This window comes from Chaetodon auriga, chromosome 7 (genome assembly GCF_051107435.1).
Source record: "Chaetodon auriga isolate fChaAug3 chromosome 7, fChaAug3.hap1, whole genome shotgun sequence".
Classification (NCBI taxonomy): domain Eukaryota; kingdom Metazoa; phylum Chordata; class Actinopteri; order Chaetodontiformes; family Chaetodontidae; genus Chaetodon; species Chaetodon auriga.
The window spans coordinates 12,791,745-12,803,796 of NC_135080.1; the positions used below are offsets into that span (position 1 = coordinate 12,791,745).

The 12,052-nt window shown below is 43.7% G+C and overlaps 1 protein-coding gene across 1 annotated transcript in view; it reads left to right on the top strand.

The window, feature by feature from the left end:
- Positions 1–12,052, top strand: part of limk1a (LIM domain kinase 1a) — a 46,892-nt gene that overhangs the window by 3,403 nt on the left and 31,437 nt on the right. The window lies entirely within an intron of this gene.

A 12,052-nucleotide genomic window follows, 5' to 3' on the forward strand; every position in this document is an offset into this window, starting at 1 on the left:
AGATTTGGCCTTCTGATCTGGGAAATTACAACAAGATTTTTACTGTTTTCCAACTGTTCATAGCCAAAATGATGAGTTCTTTAATTGAGAAAATGATTGGTAGATTAATCAGTAAAGAAACAAATCATTAGACGTGTTTCTTATTGAACCTGGACATTATTGACGGCACAGTTTGCTGCTGCTGATCCAAACTGTGTTCCCCCTGTATGACATCAGGCCCGCCTGTAGCCGCTAACTTGTCTGAGAGGAAGTGTTATCATATTAGTGCACATGTTCTCACCGTCTTCCTTGTTTAAATCCTCTCCTGTCAGCTGACCTTTTACTCCACTGGTAACACTTCTTTTCTCTTTTGAGAGGAAAATCAGCTTTAATTGGTTCTCTTCTTCTTCCTCATGGGACTTTGCTTTTAGTGGTCAGAGTTTGTTTTCTCTGGGTTTTCTTGTCTTTGAGTTGAACTCAGACTTAAAGTCTGAAGTCTGAGCCTGCAAAAGCTTTAATACACTGGTTTCAGGTGAGTTGAGGGCTGATGATTTCTGACCCACTTGCTGCTCACACACGTGTAGGTCAATCCAGTGACATCACTCAGCCTGGGGACTGGGTCAGCATGATTTATAATCAGGATGCATTATGGCAACGCTCCTGTGACTCGCCTTCATCACCTGTCAACATCGCAGCACCAGCCGGCCTTCAGGCGTAGGAAGCTGGCATGCACAGGATGCTGAAAGAGAAGCAGCAGAAGCATCACGGTGGTTTTGAACTGGTCTTGACTGGTTCACTTTAAACCTCTTAAGTGTCTCACAGCTTCCTGTCATTTGTGTTGCGATGATGTCCTTGACAGCCACGGCTCGTTAAGGCATCATTATTGAGCATTTACTGCTTTGACTGATTTCAAAGCGGCTCAAGCCTCCTCCTGATGAGCCAATAAGATCTTTATTCGGTTATGTGCAGCTCCAGCATCGAAACTGCGTCTCCCACCATGATGAACATTTCCACAGCAGTCGGTGTGTTTGGTTTTACTTTGTCTGGAGGAGAAGAACAGGCAGGTTTGTGCTGGCAGCAGGTTTCTCTCGACATGAGGAGCCTCGTTTGGAGCTCTGCGTACATATCTGACACTGAAGCATGAAACGGCAGCATGTTGTGTGTGTGGGCAGTGAGAGTTCGCATGTTTCTGTTTGAAAGAAGTCTTTTCACATTTTTTAGGTTTGAACCAGTATCTCAAGATTTAATATGGAGCACTGATCTTATCCGTGGAGCTGCTCTGATCTCAGTAGAGAAAAACACAGGAGCTCTCAACCTGTTGGCTTTTAGGAGCCTCCAAAACTATAAATTACATTTATTGTTATTTAATTATGATTATATTGTTCGACAACCCCTCCCAACGAGAATGAATTTTACATCCACTTGGTGATTGTTCTGGGTCTTTCGATGTTTGCCCGGTTGTCACAGAAGTGGGGATGATCAGATTTCCTCTCTCCTCGCGTGATGTTCTGACTGGACATCAGAAAGATCATTAAATCTTCAGATCGATTTATCTTCACCTCAGCTCATATAACGCGAAGCATCTGAGCACATGAATAAAAAGGAGACTCACAGATGGTTGAGACTAATGGCCATCGATTCTTGCAGCACACTGAGCTGCAATTTGAGACTTCCACCAGCAGCTTCTGCCAGAGCGCATCCTCTGGTCCTTTTATGAGATTTTACATTCTTAGATAGTCTGTAGAAGTACGAGGTTTTATGGTTTAATCTCTCTTTATTAAAAGACGTTGATCATTATCTTACATAGCCTTCGATAATTGAACAACAACAATAGATGTAGTGTTTGTTTTTCTGGATGCATCTCCTCTCAGGCTGCTCCTGTTTAGCATCGTGCTAATGCCTTTCAGCCTCTGTGTTGCTTTGAGATGACACTGCAGCAAAAGCATCACCAAGCTCGATCAGTGCCGCTGATCTCATTAAGCTGAGCCAGGGGAAGTTATTTACTTTGAAAGTGGGACAGTATTTACAAGGCTGTTCTATTAATAAGGACGCAGTTGTTGATGTTGCTGCAGCTTTTGTTTCTCATGATCTTATGTAACATCTCCTCCTCTTTCTCTCACGTCTTTCGTCAACCTTGTTTCTGACAAGCAGCGGATAAAAACAGCTTTTTGTTGAGGAGTTCTAACTGAAACATTTAGTGTGTTGTTGTTGTTTACCCTTACTTCCTCAAAAGAGACAGCTATAAATGTAACGGCACCGTCATTAATGTTTACTGTCTCTTTGCACTGTAACACATTAACAGGGCATGTACATGTTGCGTTCACTGACTGGCTTCTCTCTGTTAACCTCAGTTTCACATTGAAAATGTGTCTTTTTTTTATTCTGCACATTCTTCCTTGTTGTCAAAACCTGGTGCCTACATTACCCACAATGCAACTTCAGCATCCTCAGTTTGGTCAGAGACTCTGGTTTGTTGGTGGTGAGGGGTGGGCTGCAGAGGTCTGGTGAACTCGCTTCTTTCTGACTGTCCGTCTTCAGACCCAGCTGACCTCACTTGAGGCAGCTGATTGGGTTTCACACACATAAACTCCCCGACACCTGCACACAGACTTTGATGCGCTGTCACCCCTCCTTTCGCCTCGTTCATCCGAGCCGCTCGACAGGTTGGCTCTCGCTGCGTGGAACACTCACCGCTCGCTGTGTCGTTAATGATTTCCCCGGCCGGATGTCTGAATGGGAAATCTGAGACTGGTTTCTGGGCACAGGGCAGAGTCCACAATGGTTTTGTGGTGTGTGTGTGTGGGTGTGTGTGATGAGAGAGTGCAGACGGGCAGTTACATCTGGCTGGATGAAGCATTGCAGCAGGTCTCAGTCTTTTTTAGGCTTGTTTGCATTTTTGGATTTCTCTCTTTTGTGTGTGTGAACTCATTTCTCACCTTTTGTTTGTTTGCAAAAATAAAACCACCGCTTTGCATTTCTCTGCCACCATTAGGTGCAGAGCAGCCTTGTGTAGCGGACTCAGACCTGAGCCTTGTGCCAGCTCCCTCACGCTCCTTTTGAGGTGTTGGATATCAGCCTGCAGCTTTAAGCCCTTCTACCCACCACATAGTGACACAACACACACCGCAAGTGTTGAATTAATCAGAGTGAAGCCATGTGAGTAATTAAAGCTGTAAAAAGAGAGTTGCAGTCTCCTAAAAAGTGTTGCATCCTCCTAGAAGCCATCCTAATGTTCCCCTGCATGCCTCACCATGTCTAGAATTGAAAAGGAATAATTTCTTGACCCAGATCCAAATCCTGCGGGAGAGCGGGATTGTCATAGAGAAGGAGGATTTAAGATGGCTTCTGCAGTCAGACAAGACTTTTGTGGAAAACTGACGGGCGGGAATGGAGCTTAAAACCAAACAAAACAAAATGTCCAGCTGCAGGGCCCGCTGCCGCAACGCAGCATTACTCCAGTGAAAAGGAAGTGGGAATGATAAGAGGAAGGGGAATGCAGAATGAAAGGGCTCGGAGCGTTATTTGAGGACTGTAGGGAGTCCCTTGGGCGCAGAAGAAAACATCTCAGAAAATAGCAGCAGCTCTCCGTACACACTGTAACCTTCATGGGAAAATGAAGCCGTGTTGTTTGTCCCACAGCTCCTCTGAACACCGAACACCACACAGACTGTGCTTCCTTTATTAGGAGCGCAGCCACAGCGTTTATTCACTGTGAGCACTGACTGCTAAATGACCGGCCGGGCTTCCGGTGCCTCGCTTTATGATTCGACTGCGGCACCATTAAACAAAACGTATTGATTTTCCTACTGTAGCTGTTTTGTGCTATTTTATTTGACTTCTGGGGAGTTACATTTTTGACATTTTCAGCCTTTTTTTATTGGATAGAGACAGTGAAGAGGCAGATGGGAAGGGGTTCACCTGAACGTAGCTCTGACAGCATTTGTTGATATGCACATTCGGGAGGTTCAGCAATGCTTTCCTGGGAAAGTAAATAAAAAATGGCATAATAAAACTGACTGCAGCAGTAGTTTGTTTATAATAAACAGAAGAAGAATGAGGCAGTAAACACGACCAGAAAGAACTCTCTGTGAAGTGCACTGAAGAAACGTGTCACAGATTGGAGCAGCACCACAGATGGCGGCGAAATAATGTAAATACCACCAAGGAGAAGCCCCAGACTCTTTGCTGAGAGGGAAATTACATTTGATCAGAACTTTACTTGTTTCATAAATGCGGCTGGTTGTTTTCAGCTCGTTGCTGGTTTCTGAACTTTGTGCTCACCACGTTATTTCCTGAAATCTGGGACGCGAACAGTCAGACAATCAGGCAGGTTTTACAGTTAACAAGCACCCGCAAGGAAGCAAAGCACATCATTAAAAAACTGTATGATGTTATATGTCCGTCTTGCTCCTCTTTTACATCTCGCAGTGTTTGATTACTTTTAATTATTCATTCATGCATTGTTTCTGGAAAGGCCGCGAGGACTCAGGCTAAAGGCCCTCTGGATGATTCTCAGGAACAGTTTTATTGCCACCACCGTGGATTTGAGGGGATTAAGCTAAAGTAGCTCTTGACATTTGAGACAAGACACCAGATGTAGTAAGAAGGTGTGTAGCATCATTATGACAGGGCTGTGGAGTCGGTCCCAACCTCTTGTTGCCTGTTGGGAGTGACGAATAAGAGGATTTGTAGTCTCACGCTTATTTGCACCCTCTGTGATCCTTTTGGTTTCATGGTTTTTATTCACTGTATGCAATTTGCATCCTGTATTCTTTATTAGAGTATAATCATTATTTAAATTATATGGAGTCTGGGTCACCAGATTATTGCAAATTAATGTCTTCACGTTCATTTCCACTGTTCTGTGGCGTCATGAATAATAAATCAGCTCTAGAAAATCATCATCTTATCAATGTGGGTTTGTTCTTCGCTCCAGCTGTGAAAAGTCGCCCCGTGCTGCAGTCTCTCTGCAGCACAGTGCAGCACTGTCCAAACTATTCCTGCACGACGCTCAGTGCCCCAACAGTCGTCCCGAAGGACTGCAAAGGCTTGTGCTGTGTTAGCACTTTAGTTAGCAACCTCTTTTATGGCATCCAGCATTCGTGTGCTGGTGACGTGGAGAATGTGCTTTCTGATCAGACGGTGTTCACTAATGTGCATGTTCTGCTGTCACGTCCACAAACACGCAGCTGTTCTCAAACACTGAGTTAACGTTGTTTTGGCCAGGTTGCCCTTTCTCAAGGACGAGCTGACACAAAGCCTACAACTGCCCCCCTGTGCTGCAGCACACATTTCTGTCTCCGTCTGTCCCTCTACGCCCTGAATCACGTCTGCAGGACCAGCCTTGCCGCCACTTGCGTGGAGAAAAATGGCTCCTGGTAACGTGCCGTTTGAAAACGCACAGTTGAAACAAAAGATGGAACATGAACAGAAGGAAATCTCATCTGCAGCACATCTTGCCTTCCAGCGCTGCGATGCTAAAGTCTGCCTCAGAAACAGACAACACACAAGGCTGCAGTGACTCAGCTGTTTCTACCTGCAGATGAACTCTGCCTGGCGACAGACGCTGCAGGACACGACGGATGATTCACGCTGTGTCGGATTGTTTACTGAGTCGGAAAATAACGTAGAACTTCGACACTGAGCTCTCGCAGTGTTGATGGCTCCGTTAATGAGGTGAGACTGTGAAAACAGTTCCTCTGAAGTTATTATGGATGCTCATTAGCACGGAGGTTTTATAAATAATCACAGCAGAGGAGCTTTGATACACACACACACACACACAGTATCCAGCACGTCTCCTTATCGAAGCTCCTTTTTAGTTTCAGTATTGATCAGTAGAGCTGCATCAAATAGTTGATTAATCGATAATTCAGTAATCAATAAACCTTTAAAGTCGTTTTTGAAAACGGGAATGCCAAATATCTGATGGTCCAGCTTCTCCAGTGTGAAGATTTGGGTCTTCATGTTGAAGTGAAAAGTAGTCAGCTGACTACTCCATCATTTTGTAGACTTTGCCCCTCGACACTTGAACTCCAGTAGATGGCAGAAATCACCAGTCAGATGCTTTGATGAAGCAAAGTACCAGTAACTGAAGCTAAAAGGTCTATAATAATAAAAGTACAAAAGTACTATCAGCAAAATGTATAAAAGTAAAAGTTCTCTGCAGTTAAATGGTTTTGGTTCGGTCTGAGCAGTTCGTTGATGATGTTGATAGACGTGTTTCTGCTGGGCTGCCGGCTGAATCAGACTTCTGGGTATCTGAATGAACAGAAGCTCAGAAAGGCCATGTTTTTTTTTTTTTACTGCCGTTTTCTCACAAGATCACAAGTTAATTATTTAATTATTTCATGCTAACAAAGCTCGTTTTGTCGTGACAATGGCTTCATTTATCTCAGGAAAACAAAAGGCCAGTTTCTCAAGATGATGAGACGATTTGAGGTTCGTAAGAGTGGACCGTGACAAACACACTCTGCTCTGACGGGCGAATGTCTGAACGTATGAACGTCTTCTGAACTTTTGCTTTGTAAGAATATTTTCCACATTGATTTGATATGAGGTGATTTGCATTGCACAGGGGAACAGAAAAAGAGGCTGCCCACACAGGAGGGTGTTTGAATGGTGTAAGAAAGAGTGTATAAAAATAAATATTATTGTGTACATAGATGGTATCTCGACAGCTGTAGCAACTCATTTAAAGAGACAAATCACCCCAAAATCCAAAGTACTTTTTTTCGTCTTGCCTCTTGAGCTATTTATCCATCTAATTTTATCATGAGATGCTGATTTCTGAGTGTATCAGCTGTAAAGATGTCTGCCCTCTCTGGAACATAATGGAACCAGGTGACATTCGGCTTGTGTTGAAAAGCTCAACAGAGATGTGAGGTGCATTAAGAGCACCACAGGTAAGAGGAAAAAGTGTATTTTGGACTCTGGGTGTACCTGTTATTGATCAACGTGTCAGACTGAACGTCACTCTTGGTCTTTCTGTTAGAGATCACTTTCAGATCACATCAGTTCTCGTCATTTAAGGAGGAAACTATCCAGCTGCAGCCTCACAGCCGAGTGCACTTCAGTGATCGTGCTGAGAAAACAAGTCATTTTGTCATTTTCTACAGAAACTGGCCTTTATGTTTTAAGTTAATGAAACAAATTAATCTATTATCATGAGAAAATGAGCTTTGCGTCATTAAATAAATGATTGCAAGGCCGTTCTCGTCTTCCGCAGTGAGTGAGGTTACACTCATTCCCAGAAAACTGTCCTACGTTGATAAGACAGATGAGTAGAGAGGAGGTGGACGGGCTTTAATAGATGATGGATAAGAGGAAAATTTGATTTGTGCTGCCAGCGTCTTTAAATGTATTGAACAATACAGGAAATGAGCAGTTAACATTACAAGGGAGGAGTCTATGTGGAGTGTTCATGAGGTCCAAAAGGAGAAATGAGCAGCCATGAGGAAGGTGGGGCAGGGGACAGGAAATAGTTGATGCAGAAGCGTGACCCCTCTGTGCAGCTGCACTGAGAGAGGAAGCAGAGGAAGGGAGAGACGGCAGAGTCGCTGATGGTCGTGACGGCGAGGCTGGCGGAGCTGTGCGAGTTAAGCATCAGAGCTGCTGACATGAGTCTGTCTTCTGACTGTCAAAACAAGACCGGCGCTCCCACAGGAGACGAGTCAGCACAGAACCAGCGCAGCAAGAAGCAACACACGCAGTAAGTGGACCCATCAAACTCAGCTTTAACGAAAACAGTCTGAACTGACGGGCCCGTTCCCGGCTTTTGACCGCATCACATGGTCTTCCTCAGAGGGAGTTCGTGAAATGGGGTTAAAGACTCAAACTTTCCATCTTCTGAGCACTTCTAGGATTTTTTGTCTTCTTTTAATTTATTTAACTGTTTTCTGGATTAACTGAATAATCATTTGGTCTCTTAGACATTAGAACAAAGCCAACAATATTAAATTTACTGTGATGGACATGACCTGCTGTTTGTGTGTTGCTGTGAAACTGACTGTAATATGTAAGAAAAATCAGCAAATTCTCTCATTTGAGAACCTGGAACCATCAGATGTTTCCCATTTGTGCTTAAAAAAGGACTTAAAGTTATTATTCTCATTTAGTATTTTAGATTTTCTCTTTCAATCGACTAATCAATTAATTGAGTAAAAGATCTGCTGGTGAATTTAACAGGAAATATGGATTAAATTGAGATTCTTGTAAATTTTTGTCAAATAAGTGAACTTTGATGTAAACAAATTTCACCTGAAGCTTTTGGCTTTTTCACGATTCTTAATTTGTAAGTTGCATCTGATGATTATTTTAATTATTGATTCATCTGCTTTTTTTTTTTTTTTTGGTGCATTAATGAATTGTTTGGGCAATACAACATCAGAAACTTGTCCAGACTGTCCAAAACCACACAGTACTCAAATAAAATGACGGCGAAGACGATGACAACCTAAAGATGACCCTTAACCAAAGTGCTAAATATTAACATCATAGTTTCTGATCGTTAAAGTAAAGTAAACGCTGATGATCTGCTCTGCTTGTGTGAGATCAGTCAGGTGTTCAGCCGACTGTCACTTCCCCTCATGGTTTCACACGGCAGCTCTTAAACTGGCAGAAATGCAAAGCAGCTTCAAAACGCCATCATTCAGTGTTTGAAATGGCCAAATTACACCCAGCGTCTTCATGCAGATGGACAGTATCTTGCGGTAAACACACTCTGAAGCGTGTCTCTGTGGCTTTAGATGATCTCTTGAAGCTGTCTCACACGTCCCTCATGTCAGAGGACACATCAGTCACACTTCTGTCTTTGTGGATCCACAAACTCGTGTCCATCAGTGACTTCCCTCTTTTTTGAACGCAGCACAATGAATCAAACCCTGCTGCCCTACATGTGACTGACTTCACTCAGTGTTTCTGTCCTCGTCATATTAGCCGAAGTCCACACGCGCTTACATCATCGGCTTGAACCAAACTTACATTTCCATGAGCCCAAATATTGAAGGATGACTCCTCACTGCAGGGAGGAGGCTGCTAGTCTTGGTTTTAACACAGAGTGTGTGTGTGCATGTGCGTGTGTGTGTGGTAAAGCAGATAAGCCTGTTATCCAGCACAACCAGGCTGTTAAAAGGGAAAATTTTTTCGTCTCATTGGACGTCTAGTTTGACTTCTGTTAATCCAAAGAAGCCAGAAATTACATTGTGCTTATACATTTGTACATATGAAGGACATTTGGCCCTACACTCGATGATTCGTTCATATTCATTGAGAATGCAACATGTACGTCAGATTTTCTGCTTGACTTGTTTCATTATTGATCGTCAGCCAGCTGCAGGAGGATGTGATGCGCGTCCTATAAAACTGCAACAAGCATGAAAGCTAAATTTCAGTGTAGCTGTGTGTTAAACATTTCCAATACAGCTTTTATACGTTTTCCTACATGAACGATCAAAAAGGCAGTGTTGTTCTCTCCCTTTGTTTGGATTTATGATTTCTTCTTTTTTAACAGCCTCACAAACCTGAAAGTGTCCTGCTATACGCACACACTTTGTTCCTTTGAACTACTGAGTGTTAACGATATTTCAGCAGGATGTAGAACTTAATTCAACACTACAAAATGTCATTTTAGAGCGATTTTAAGATAAAAAAATGAATGGAGTGATTGAAGAGTGAAGTCATTTTCCAGCTCTCTGTGTCGGCACCCAGAACTCCTCTTCCTCCTCACCAGACCGTCCCAGGGTTCAAACCTGCCGATAACATTTGCAGAGAGGAGAAAGGAGTCGTCCTGTGTGCCGGTGCATTTTTGATTAATCACCTGTTCCCGAGCTCCGACCTTTGGCTCTCGCTACAATACTTTAATCGCACTTTGAAAATTCAATTTTGTGGCGTTTGGAGCGGATACACTCCAGACTTAAACCCTGCATGTGATTAAAGAAAGGAAGATTAACACCCTGGTTTTCTCCCTACTTTCTGTCACTGTCATATTTGACCTTCATGACTGCATAAACAGTATGGAGTCTTTGTCAGCATTTGGCCACTTTGAAATACTGTCTCATTTAAAACACTTGTTCCACCTGCTCACTCAGTCAAATTGTAGTTAATAAAACAGAGATCATGTGACATTCGAGCTGCACAAAGTCAAGGTCCACTTACTGGCTTTTGTGGAGCTTTCAGCTGTATCAGACTGTCTTCATCAGCAGGAGTTGGCTCAGGTGTCATGGAGGTAAATCTGTTGACATGATGGCACCTTTAGGACTTCCATGTTGGCTGAAAAGGCAAAAGAGCACATTCACATTATTATTATTATTATTACACTTTGGGATTTGAACGCTGTATTTCTGCTGTTTACCTCACGGTCAATGAGATGAGTGATAATAGTTGCTGCCGTGATAACTGTTAAATCCTGTGTTTTGATGTCTGATAAATCGTGAAACACATTAATCTGTTCTCTCGCTGGACTTCCTGTATTTTTAAATTAGATACGTGTTTCAATAGGCTTGTTTGAGATGAGCCAGTCGTGCACACAATTGATTGTTGCATGGCAGATTTATGACACTATTTAAACAACGATAACTTCCACAAGCCTGGCCGGTCTAAATACCTGACAGACATACGCTGAGGTGAACTGATAGGCTGTTTGTTTCTGAATTCCTGCTTCATTGTTTTTATTAGATTCTTAATTGCCAGTCCTAAACGCTCAGCCCTGCATGGCACTGAGCTTCTGCTGCCTGAACTGGTGCACCTTCTTCACACCACCGTGCTCACTTCCTGTATTAGTATCCTCTGTTTGTGTGCAGGCTGTTGCAGAAACAGATGACCCTCTAAACTGTTTAGTAAAAGAGCCCTGATCATGAATAGGAGCTCTGCTGTCCCTCCTAAATCCTGCTGAACAACACTCATCGTGGTTCCCAGAGCTTGCTCAAACCTTTTATCACTTCCCCGCAGTGGAACAAGTGAGACGGCCCCAGACTGACTGTCAGTTTCAGGGGGCTTAGCAGTCACAAAGGAAACTGCTGCCGTGCACATCATTTACTCACAGTCTGCCAGGGCTCCTGTTTACCAGCTGAACAGACCACCAGGCCACAAATAAAGAGATTGTCTCCCACAGTCTGAAACATTTGTTCAGCAGCCAGCGCAGAGCCAAGGCTATAGAGGGCGCAATTATAGCCACTGTTTAAAATGCACCACCCACTTTCCTCCACTGTGCTTTACTTCTGTTAAGTGTAGCAAAAAGCAGGTTGTGGGGGGGGGGGGTAATGCGTGTGTGTGGCCAAGCTTGGGTTTGTGAAGGTGCAGGGAACAGTTTGAAACCACCCTAAAGAGAAAGACTGGGGGGGTTAGGATGAGGTGATGAGGTAATGCCTCTGTTTCTATGTGAGAGGGTGACATCATCGCTGTGGCATTCTGCGTTGCCATGGAGAAGGAGGAGGGAGGGGAGGAGGGGGTGGTAATAAAGGGGAAACAAAAAGGGGTGCGTGGGAATGGGACGAATGTGTCCTTGAACGTGTGTGTTCATGTGTGAGCGCTCAATGTATCAAAACCAAAGTAATTCAGCCAAATCAGTCAAATCAGTAGGTGGATGTGTTTGTCGGTGCGGCGTCCTGTCACACGGGTACATTCAGCGCTGAGTCCGTGTGGGAAATCCTCAGTTTTCTGGAAAATATCAGCAGTGGAAATCTTGGCAGTGGACCAGGAATCTCTGTCTATTTATGTCTGCTGTGAGGGGGAAGAGAGGGGTCTCCCCCAGACATGTCTGCCATTTCCTCAGCTTGACTTTCACTCTGTGTGTGTGTGTGTGTGTGTGTGTGTGTGTGTGTGTGTGTGTGTGTGTGTGTGTGTGCATCCCTCCAGCCCACAACCCCCTCATCTCTTTCCCAGAGGTTGTGTTTCCTCTTTGTCTGTGAGGATTTCAGCTTAGCCTGCAAGTAGCTGAGCACTTTTTCATGCAGTAGACACATTTGTTTCAGGCTCAATACACTCGACGTTTGTTGTCTCATTTTCATGATTTTACTTTGGGGCTGGGCAGACCAGTGTATTGGCTTATTGATCAGAAGTACTCAAAAGCGTTTCT